This window comes from Girardinichthys multiradiatus, chromosome 23, assembly GCF_021462225.1.
Source record: "Girardinichthys multiradiatus isolate DD_20200921_A chromosome 23, DD_fGirMul_XY1, whole genome shotgun sequence".
NCBI lineage: Eukaryota > Metazoa > Chordata > Actinopteri > Cyprinodontiformes > Goodeidae > Girardinichthys > Girardinichthys multiradiatus.
In genome coordinates, this window is record NC_061815.1 from 8,425,064 (window position 1) to 8,436,765 (window position 11,702).

The window sequence follows — 11,702 nt, forward strand, 5'->3', positions numbered from 1 at the left end:
AGACATAATCAAAACAGGCTTTTCTTTTTCTATACAAATGTCCTTTTACTGTCCATACAAATAAAGATGCTGGTTGTTGTATAGCTGCACAGGGTGAATCCAAGTTGGAGGCCTTGCCTAAGAGGGCAATGCAGCAAGGTTGTAACACGATGGAGAACCAACTTTGTCATATCTTAATGTCTTTGGGGGCCGACACAGTCTTTGTGGTCGTTGTGGTCTGACTTCCATTTCACACTCGAAAGTGTGATGAGTTGGGACCAGGGGTGTGTTTGCTCCAATATCGGGTGAGTTCTCCTTCTGAGTGTCTTGAATTTCTAACTGCTGATCGTTATCCCACTCAAGCTGATGAGCTTCTAATAACTGCTCCATTGGTTCAGATTCAACTGCATCTTGTGTGGTTGCAGGCACCTCATTCGTTGATGTCATTGGCCGAGTTGGTGAATGAAATGATGGGTCCATGAAATGATAATCGTCATCGTCATCCTCTGATTCCTCCCTGGTTTCCTTCTTTACTGTGTTTTTTCTTACAGTCTTTACAGATGTCTTTGTCCTAATTTCCAGTGGTAACTGATCACAAGGCAAGATGTGGTTTCTGTGAAGTACCCTAGATCTTCCTTTTCCCTGTTCAGGTCTTAGCTCATACACAGGGACATCCTTTCCCACTTGTCGAACCACAGTGTGTATGGTGTCCTCCCAGTAATTCCTCAGCTTACCAGGACCACCACGAGGAGTCAAATTCCTCACTAGCACCCGGTCACCGGGAAACAAGGCTAAGCTCCTTACTTTGGCGTTGTATATTCTTTTGTTTCTTTGGGCAGATTTCTGTGCGTTTTGTTGTGCAATGTTATGTGCCTGCTGCATTCCTTGCTTCCACTGTTCAACATAAGCATGGTGGTCATAGTTTCCTGTGTCTGTCGGTAAACTGTACAACATGTCAATAGACAGTCTTGGAGAGCGGCCGTATAACAAATAAAAGGGGGAAAATCCTGTCACCTCTGTGCGTGTACAGTTGTAAGCAAAGACAAGCTTATTGAAAGAGTCTTTCCAGTTTGTCTTATTCCTATCTGTGAGTGTTCGAAGCATTTGAATCAATGTCCGATTGAACCGTTCCACCTGACCATTCCCCTGAGGGTGGTATGGAGATGTCTTTGATCCTGCCATGCTGCAATATTTGGAGAGCTGTGATAATAGCTGATTCTCAAACTCACCACCTTGATCGTGGTGGATACGTGTTGGGAAACCAAATCTCAGTGCATAATCATTGAAGATTTTGTCAGCTACTGTTTTCCCAGATTTCAATGTTGTGGGATAGGCCTCAGCGAATCGTGTAAAATGATCCACAATCACCAATATGTATTCATAGCCACCTTTGCAATGTTCTAGATGGAGAAAGTCCACTGACACGAGTTCAAATGGCTGTGTGGTAGAATCAGAATCAGAAAAGCTTTATTGTCAAGTACGTTTTTGGACATACAAGGAATTTGTTTTGGCGTAGTCGGTGCAATACAACACAAATTAAACAGTATAAACATATCTACAATATAATATAAATATATGTACAGGGGTTGGACAATGAAACTGAAACACCTGATTTTAGACCACAATAATTTATTAGTATGGTGTAGGGCCTCCTTTTGCAGCCAATACAGCTTCAATTCGTCTTGGGAATGACATATACAAGTCCTGCACAATGGTCAGAGGGATTTTAAACCATTCTTCTTGCAGGATAGTGGCCAGGTCACTACGTTATACTGGTGGAGGAAAACATTTCCTGACTCGCTCCTCCAAAACACCACAAAGTGGCTCAATAATATTTAGATCTGGTGACTGTGCAGGCCATGGGATATGTTCAACTTCACTTTCATGTTCATCAAACCAATCTTTCACCAGTCTTGCTGTGTGTATTGGTGCATTGTCATCCTGATACACGGCACCGCCTTCAAGACACAATGTTTGAACCATTGGATGCACATGGTCCTCAAGAATGGTTCGGTAGTCCTTGGCAGTGACATGCCCATCTAGCACAAGTATTGGGCCAAGGGAATGCCATGATATGGCAGCCCAAACCATCACTGATCCACCCCATGCTTCACTCTGGGCATGCAACAGTCTGGGTGGTACGCTTCTTTGGGGCTTCTCCACACCATAACTCTCCCAGATGTGGGGAAAACAGTAAAGGTGGACTCATCAGAGAACAATACATGTTTGACATTGTCCACAGCCCAAGATTTGCGCTCCTTGCACAATTGAAACCGACGTTTGTCATTGGCATGAGTGACCAAAGGTTTGGCTATAGCAGCCCGGCTGTGTATATTGACCCTGTGGAGCTCCTGACGGACTGTTCTGGTGGAAACAGGAGAGTTGAGGTGCACATTTAATTCTGCCGTGATTTGGGCAGCCGTGGTTTTATGTTTTTTGGAGACAATCCGGGTTAGCACCCGAACATCCTCTTGCATCCACAGTTAATCCTGTTGGATGTGGTTCGTCCTTCTTGGTGGTATGCTGACATTACCCTGGATACCGTGGCTCTTGATACATCACAAAGACTTGCTGTCTTGATCACAGATGCGCCAGCAAGACGTGCACCAACAATTTGTCCTCTTTTGAACTCTGGTATGTCACCCATAATGTTGTGTGCATTTCAATATTTTGAGCAAAACTGTGCTCTTAACCTGCTAATTGAACCTTCACACTGCTTTTAGTGGTGCAATGTGCAATCAATGAAGACTGGCTACCAGTTTCGTCCAATTTAGCCATGAAACCTCCCACACTAAAATGACAGGTGTTTCAGTTTCATTGTTCAACCCCTGTATGTTTACAAGAGGAGCTCTCATCTCTCGGCTAGGTTTCTTCTGTTTCAGACAGGTACATTTCATCACATACTGTTCTATTTCACGTTGCATATAGGGCCAGAAAAAACTATCTCTAATCAAAAATACTGTCCTATCAGTGCCCTGATGACCCATCCAGTTGTGTAGTTCATTTAGAACCATTGCTTTATGTTTTTCTGGAAGGACCAATTGCTTCCTGTGCGCAGTCTTTCTCCAAAGCTCCCCATCTTCATCCAGCTCCAACTTATCCCATTCCCTGAGAAAACACCGACTCTGTGAATCAAGTCTGTTTAGTTCATATTGTGAAGGTTTTACTGCAGACTGTTTAGACTGCAACACAATCCCAATATAAGTCATCTTTTTGATCTTATTGTATCTGAGCTGGTGCTATTGAAGCATAATTCTCTTGAGTATCAAACAAACTGTTAACACAGATGGGCATTGACCAAGAGGGGTTTGACTCAGATTGTCTCTACAGCTAGAACAGTTGCTCCTACAGCATCATATGACATCTCTTCTGTGCACTCAGCAATCATGTTCTCCACATCCAATGGCATCCGAGACAAACTATCAGCATCAATGTTTTATTTGCCTGGGTGGTATTTTACAGTGAAATTGAAATCGGCAAGCTCCACAACCCACCTACTCCCTGTAGCATTTAGCTTTGCTGTTGACAACACATATGTTGATGGATTGTTGTCACTGTAAACTGTGAAAAAGGGACCGTAGTACAAATAATCTCGGAATTTTCTTTGATATCCCATTTGAGAGCAAGAAATTCTAATTTTTCTGAATGGAGGTTGTAGTTTTTTTCTGCCGCTGACAGCGTTCGAGATCCATATGCAATGATGCGTAATTTTCCATTTTTGGTACAGTACGGCCCCCAGGCACTTATTGGATGCGTCTGTATGTATAACAAATGGGAGAGAGAAATCTGGAAATGCCAATATGGGTGGCTGAATCAGATAATTTATCAGTTTCTCGAGAACTTGTTGGTGGCTTTGTGTCCAATTAATTGGAGTGTGCGATGGCACCACTTTTGTATTCATGCAGCGTGACTTTCTCCCCTTACCGGGCGGCTGGTCCTCATCTTTAACTGGTCCCTTAGTCAGGTCATACAGAGGGGCAGCAATGCGGGAAAAGTCTTTAATGTAGCTCAACAGTCCTAAAATGTGTCTTAACTCGACCAACTGTTTTTGGTTGTTTGTCTTTTAAAACTTGGACAGCTGCAGTGTCAGAAGGGTCCATCTTGTTTCCGTCTGCTGATACAATTCTTCCAAGATAGCGGATTTTGGTCTTAAACAGCTCACATTTACTTGGTTTTAGTTTTATTCCATGACGCCTAAGTCTTTGCAAAACTTTCCGAACCTAATTGACTTGACTTTCAAATGTTTTGCTGAATACTAGTGTATCATCCAGATATGGGACACATATTTTGTCACGAAGCCCTTCTAAACACTCTTCCATACAGCGTTGGAAGGCTGCTGGGGCATTCATAAGCCCAAATGGAATTCTGGTCCATTCATATAACCCCCAGGGTGTAACGAAGGCTGTCAAATGTTTACTGTCTTTTGCCATGAACCCCTGGTGGTAAGCCTTTCCTTGGTCAAGCAATGAGAACATGGTGTTTCCACCAAGGCCATCCATAATATCCTGGACTCTGGGGAATGGCTGTCGATCAGGGTGAGTTTTCCGGTTTAATTCCCTGTAGTCAATGCACAGGCGTAAAGACCCACATTGTTTCCTTACACAAACGACAGGTGAAGCATAGGATGAGTGAGATTTCTCAATCCATCCATGTGCCATCAAATCAATTAGGTAGTCCTTCATTTCATCATACAACGGTTTAGGAACGGACAGGTAGGTACGGGCAACAGGTTCAAAGTCTTTCAGATCAATCTTCAGTTGAAGCTTCTCAATACATCCAATATCACCGTCTGTTCGAGAGAAAGAATCTGACTCATCCCTCAACATTTCACGTACCACCTGTCTTTGACTCTCATTCAGGTGACTGAGATCAATAGGAGGATCCCAGGGGTCTGCGTAAACATTCTGATCTTTGATATGATGGGTCTTAATATTATTCACAGCAGCAGACAACTTTGAACCATCATCTATATTTAATGGGTACACAGATGTGACTAGCTGTGCTGTGCCAATGGCTACTCTTTTTGTTAGTGTGATGTCATGATCAGTGGGATTTTGTACACTAAGGATAACATTAGGCTGTGCACCTCTCTGTACCTGAAATACTGTGTCACAAAACTGAAGCCCCTCTGGCCATAGTGGGTTTCCATCTGGTTCAAACACTAATGTGACATCTTCTTTGAAGGGCCTGACATTTACCCGGCATTTTACTTGGACAGTACTATGGCTTGGTACACTCATTCTCTGACATGCTGTTTTTACAAGATACTCACTCGTTCTCTCTACACTCACTGCTTCAATGAAAGCCTTCTTGGTCCCATTTCTTAAATTTGGGTAAGCCATTTTCACTGTTTTTAAAATTCCCTCTTTTTTTCATAGCTATTCATTTGTTTTTGACTGTTAATAATAATGTGTTCAATAACATTAAAGCCGATAATAGGGCGGAGAAGTTGACTGCCTTTCATAACAAGCATGGGTACATGGAATTCTTCAGGGCCAGCTGCTAGTTTGAACATTACTTCTACCCATCCCACATATTGTATTTCTGTACCATTAGCAGCTTCAATCTGTAGGGGGTCTCCTAAGTCAACAATTTCTGTTATGTCCCTGAGCTGCACATCTGGAAGGTTCTCAGCTTTCCATGCTTCATCCACTGCCGAAATTTGTGACCCTGTATCCCAGAGTGCATGAGTTTTCTTTCGCTGTAGGTAGCAGCTAACAAGACATTTCTTTCCAACCAGGTCAGCTAATGTAAAGTTTTTCTTTGATAGAGTGTTTTTCTTTTTACCTTTCATAGTCTTGCATAGTTGTATGTGTTCAAAGGGTTTTTCAATGTTTGTGGGGGGCTTACAGGCCTCCTTATGTTCTAGCCAATGACTCTCCTGGCAATCCTTAGAACAATAGAGCACTCTTTTGCACACTGAGCACTGTCCAAAGTTTTGGTATTCTTCCATTCCACCACAACTGGCACATTTTTGGGACGCTTTGGTGGGCATGGTCACTCCCTGTCCCCCGGGGGCAACCTTCCATCGTTTAAAGGATAATCTCTTGCTTTGGTGGGAATACTGCTGCTCCCTCTACATCCAGCCTGGATATGTTCACTACTACCACACCTGTAGCAGTGTTGACAGACGTTTTCTCCCTGCTGCTGGCATGCAGCACACCTCGGTCATTGGCGTGGCACTGGGTATCTCTGTGGTGCAAACCTCTGCTGAAACTAAGCAGTTCCCCACAGCTCCGCAGCTGTAGGCCAGGTACTATTGCCCTAATAACAGCATCCACTATCTCTGATTCAGGGTAACCTTTGCTGAGGCCATTCTCTATTTGGCGGGCCAGACTGGAAAAGGTTAGTCTGTCCTTTTGTCCAGGGTCGCCAATTTGACCTGAGATCTTAAAGTATTTTCTCCATGAGGGACTGTTTATATGGGCAGGGGCAGCTTGGCACATTACAGTCTCAATTTTCTTTACATTTTTGTTAGCCAGAATTTGCATTTGAGCTTCTTTCTGTTGAATTATGAGTTTTAGTTGCTCTAGTTCTCTGCCAAGTTTCTCCGGTTCCTCGTCTTCCTTTTCTGGTGTGCTGTTCTTGATAGCTTTCTGCACTTCTTTTATCATGTCCATTAAACTCAGCAATGCTGACATTCCTTCATTCTCCAGTTGCCTTAGCTCATCACATTCAATATGCTTGCTGATTAGTGTAACAAGAGCATTGCGGGTTTTGCCTTGCTCCAGAAATTGCAAGGAAGTCACATATTTGTATCAGCTAGTCACTGGTAAGTTGGAAAAGGGCTCCTTTAATTTCAAACTGTAACTTGTCAACTTCTGAATCAAATTTTTTTTTTTTTAAGTGGAAAAGTGTGCTGAATAATAGTGTTTTGCCAGATACCGCAGGACTGATGTTCCCTAATGGCTTTTCTCCACCTCAGAATACAGAGTCCTCTTGGACAGGCATCACCTTTGTTTCTAACTGCACTCTCCACAACCTGGGTTACGATAATGAGATAGTTGATGTGGGGTGTTTTCCTCTGGAGTAGGATCCCAGCCTCACAATCACTATCCCAGCGGTGCCTCCAAATGTAATCGCCTGTGAAAAGGGGAATATTAAATAAATGAGTCACGGACACGTCTTTCCTCTGCTCAGGCGTATATTGACTGAAACAAATTGCAACATAGGTATATACAGGATAATAATTATATCCATATACTTCAGTAGTTGTTTCACAAAATATTGTTGTACACAAATATGTCAGTAACAAGTGACAAAAAACATAAAAATACAAAATAATCCAACTTACTGTGATATGTCATATTTCTGTATAGCTTCCTTTTCCAAAATCCAAAATACACACGCTCAATAGTGCATGAATTAACTTCAAAATGTATGCAACATTCCTAACCTCATGTGCAAAGGCTGTCTACAGCTAGACATACTATGTGCTGCATCATTCACACGTGACCTGGGCTAGCATCTTAGGCTGTGAGCTACCGGCTAACCGTGGTTAAATCTCATTTAATAATAGCAAAGTATGTAACTGTAATTATAACAAAACAAACATCCTCAACTAGTCTAACAGTTAGTAAACCCACTCTCGACAGTACAGATTGGTTTATGAGAAACTCATACCTGAAAAGGGGAATATTAAATAAATGAGTCGCGGACACGTCTTTCCTCTGCTCAGGCGTATATTGACTGAAGAAGAAGAAGTGCCGTGCTCTTTGTTATCGCTCACTAGCGCTCAATCCCCTCTGCTGGTCGCCTTTGGTTACTACACCTATTCACATCAACACAATATTCATGTATGAACCGAAAAACTATACCTCTGGCTTACAATAAGCACATTTCAATGAAGTCAATACAACATTCAGGTATGAACAGAGAGACTATTCTTCTGGCTTATAATAACCACATTTCAGTCCATCACACACACAGGCTTCACTCCACTCTAAACATCATCTTCCTGATTGCTGGCCGCACAAAATTTGCCCCAGACTGTGGCTTTGGGCTTCTCAAACAACCATATAAGAGGACCAGGGTCAGCACATTGGTAGATATTGCCAATGTCTGATAATCTGATACAAAAATGAAGAAGAAAGTCAGTCATATACATGAAAACTAATATGCTTATTTCTATGACGGTCCTTCTGTGTACAGGTAGTGGAAAACAGCTCTCTTGAAAGTTGCTTCAACTACCCTCAGCTGGTCGGACTAGAAGATCGCACAGTGATAGTCAAGACATTTGACTGGCAGGCACACCTGAGTCCCTACTTCCGAAAGCTCCCACAGATCAAGAGTTGTCAGCACTTCAGGTATCTCTCATGCAGACTTCCACAATCTGTATGTGTCAACAACACAGCGACATGCAATATTTTAATTGTCTTTTGTGTGCTTTTATTTACAGCTTTGATGCCAACAGACATGGTGAGGTCCTAGCTAGGATTCCCACCGATGCAAAGCTTGTTAGCTTTCAGCTGCTTTGTGACCCGGAGGTTTTACCCTCTGTCGCCTGTGTTCCTGCCCTGCCTGCACCTGGACTGGCAGACTTATCTTTATTGAAAGATCAGGCCTTTCTGTTCCGATGAAGCGAAGGACATTACATGCCCAGCACCCAAAAGCCCGGAGGCCGTCCCCGGCAGATCCGGCGATCACAGGCCGTCTCCAGCCGATCCGGCAATCAGCAGGCCGGCGACGTAGGGGCTGAGCAGGCCGGTGACGTAGGAGCTGATGATCTGACGGCCGGTGGCGGGACCAGGAGAACCCACGGTGGAGCCCAGAGGCGCGATGCGGAGACCGCTGGGACCTTCGGCGAGGCCATGGAGATCTGCGGTGGAGCCGCCAAGACACAGCAGGCGGAAAGGGTGCGTCCTCGCCCCCCTCAGGGACAGGAACAGGAAGTGGAGACAGGTCCTTTACAAACTCCTCCGGAACGGGAACCAGGGAGGGAGGCAGTTTGTCCTCGGAGCCCTCCAGGACAGGACTGGGAACAGGAGCATGGAGTGGAGGCAGTCCACCCACGAGCCCCGCACGGACAGGAACAAAGTATGAGGGCGGCTCGGCTTGGGAACCCTCCGGAACAGAACCAGGAACAGGATCGGGGTGTGGAGGGGTTCATCCAAGAACCCCTCCGGAACAGGACCAGAAACAGGATCGGGGTGTGGAGGCGGTTCATCCAAGAACCCCTCCGGAACTGGACCAGAAACAGGATCGGGGTGTGGAGGCGGTTCATCCATGAACCCCTCCGGGACAGAACCAGAAACAGGAAAGGGGTGTGGAAGCGGTTCATCCATGAACCCCTCCGGAACAGAACCAGAAACAGGAAAGGGGTGTGGAGCCGGTTCATCCTTCCTCTCAGGTGTGCGCTCTTCTTGTGATGAAAACACTGTAAAGCGCAGAATAGATTGTTGTTACTAGGCTACTATCATCGTCGGCCTCTTCGCTGGCTACAGCGCCGCAGACCTCCGGATCGTCGGCCTCTTCGCTGACTACATCGCCGCAGACCTCCGGATCGTCGGCCTCTTCGCTGGCTACATCGCCGCAGGTCTCCACGGCTTGACCGCCGACCGCTCAGAACTCTGTGGAGCAGGTCCGGTCGCCCGCCTGAACTCTGTGCCTGCTGGGGACGACCTCCTGGTCACCCGCCTGAACTCTGTGCCTGCTGGGGACGACCTCCTGGTCGCCCGCCTGAACTCTGTGCCTGCTGGGGACGACCTCCTGGTCGCCCGCCTGAACTCTGTGCCTGCTGGGGACGACCTCCTGGTCGCCCGCCTGAACGGAGTATTTTTGTGTTTTGGACATTGTGTTTTCTAGTGTTCGTCTGGGATCCGACCTTGAGGGTGGGGTGCTCATTTGTCCTCTGGGAATAACCCACATGCAAGGATATCGTGCGAAGACAATATCCAATATGAGGTCGGAGCGGTCCCGACGTTATTTAGAGCAGACTAGATTACTCTTAACACACCACACACAGCAGGAATAACATATACAATTATCTTAAGAGCCATCACAATGAAAGAAGGGGAAGGTCAAGTCAAAAATCTGCATAAAAAGCTTGCCGTGTGAAACAGGCATTAGTGATACAGTCAGAAATTAGGGACCTTTATGTTGTTATAACCCTAACCCTAACCCTATATTGCTACGTAGTCTGTACCCTTACAAATAATAACTTATTTTCTTTTGCTAAAGCATGTGGAGAGGATTGGTGAAACTGTGATGAAAAGTGCTGAAAGAGGAGTAAAAATGTAATGTAAATGAGTGGATATAACAGGAATAAACATTCACAAATAATATGTAATGACTTTCTTTTTTTTTTGGCTATGGTTGTTGCAGAGCTCTCAGCCCAAATTAAAATAAAGTCATTGAATAGTGCCTTGGCTACACTGTCAATGATCAAGCTGTGTTTAACCTCAAGGCAATAGGAAACTCTCAAATGCTTATGACCATTAATTACAGCAGGATAACAGTGCTGTGAGAATGTCTGTGAACCCTTGTTAAATAGTCACTTTTGTAAGCATTAACTCTTCTGATGGCTGAAAGTGTGCATTTTGTCTTGTGAAAATTGTGTTACACAACTTAGGTTTTTCATTAACTGTGGTAAAACCTAGATCCCAGATCAAAACATAATGTCTTTCACATCTGAATTTACAGATTTGACTGCTGTGGACATTAGTCAGCTGTAAGTAAAATTTGTTGTGTACAAAAAGGGCAATGATAGCTATTTACTTTGTTTACTATCAAAAAATTTAGCATGACTAATGTTCATGGAACTGTTAATCATTTTGTATGTGTATCTTCCTGAAATACATCAAGGACGCTATCCCTGCTGGTCTGGAAAGGTTGCAGTTTGCCTACAGGGAGAATCGCTCCACAGAGGATGCTGTCTCGTTAGCACTTCACACGGCCCCGACTCATCTGCAGCCCCCTAACATTTATGTAAGGATGCTATTTGTGGACTTCAGCTCAGCCTTCAACACCGTCCTTCCTAACATGCTGGCCATGAAGCTCCACAACCCTGGTTTATTGACAACCTTTGCTCCTGAATCAGCGACTTCCACACCAACAGGCCCAGGTGGTGAGGATAGGGAAACTCACATCTGCCCCACTGATCCTCAGCATCGGCACCCCGCAGGGTTGTGTTCTCAGCCCTGCCCTCTTCGTCCTATTCACACACGACTGCTCTGCTATTCCCAAAACAAACATGGTTGTGAAGTTTGAGGACGAGACCACTGTGGTGGGTCTCATATCTAACAATGATGAGACCCACTACAGACAGGTGGTCCACAATCTAAGTGGTGCTACAGGAAAACCTCATCCTGAACACCAGCAAAACCAAGGAAGTGATAATGGATTACAGGAGGTCCAGGAAGACTGATCACATGCCTCTCTGCATACAGGGGGAGGTGGTGGAGCGTGTGGACAGCATAAAGTTCCTGGGCCTTCACATTTCCTCTGACCTCTCCTGAACTGAGAACACCTCCATCCTGGTGAAAAAGGCCCAACAACGGCTCTTCTTTCTCAGAAAGCTGAAACGGACTGCTCTCTCTACTCAGCTGCTCACAAACGTTTACAGGGCCACAAGAATCCTGTGCATCCATGTGACAGTGTGGTATGACAGCTGCAAGGCACAGAAGAGAAAGGATTTAGTATCACGTTCTTGGTTTGGATCGGACCAAAGTGCAGATAAGAGCTTGACAGCCGCATGATGAGAGGAAGACTTTTCTTTAATTAAA

General features: G+C 44.8%; 1 pseudogene; it reads left to right on the plus strand.

The window, feature by feature from the left end:
- LOC124860767 overlaps window positions 1-8,558 on the plus strand; it is a 43,646-nt pseudogene extending 35,088 nt beyond the window's left edge.
- Window positions 8,559-11,702: the final 3,144 nt, after the last annotated feature.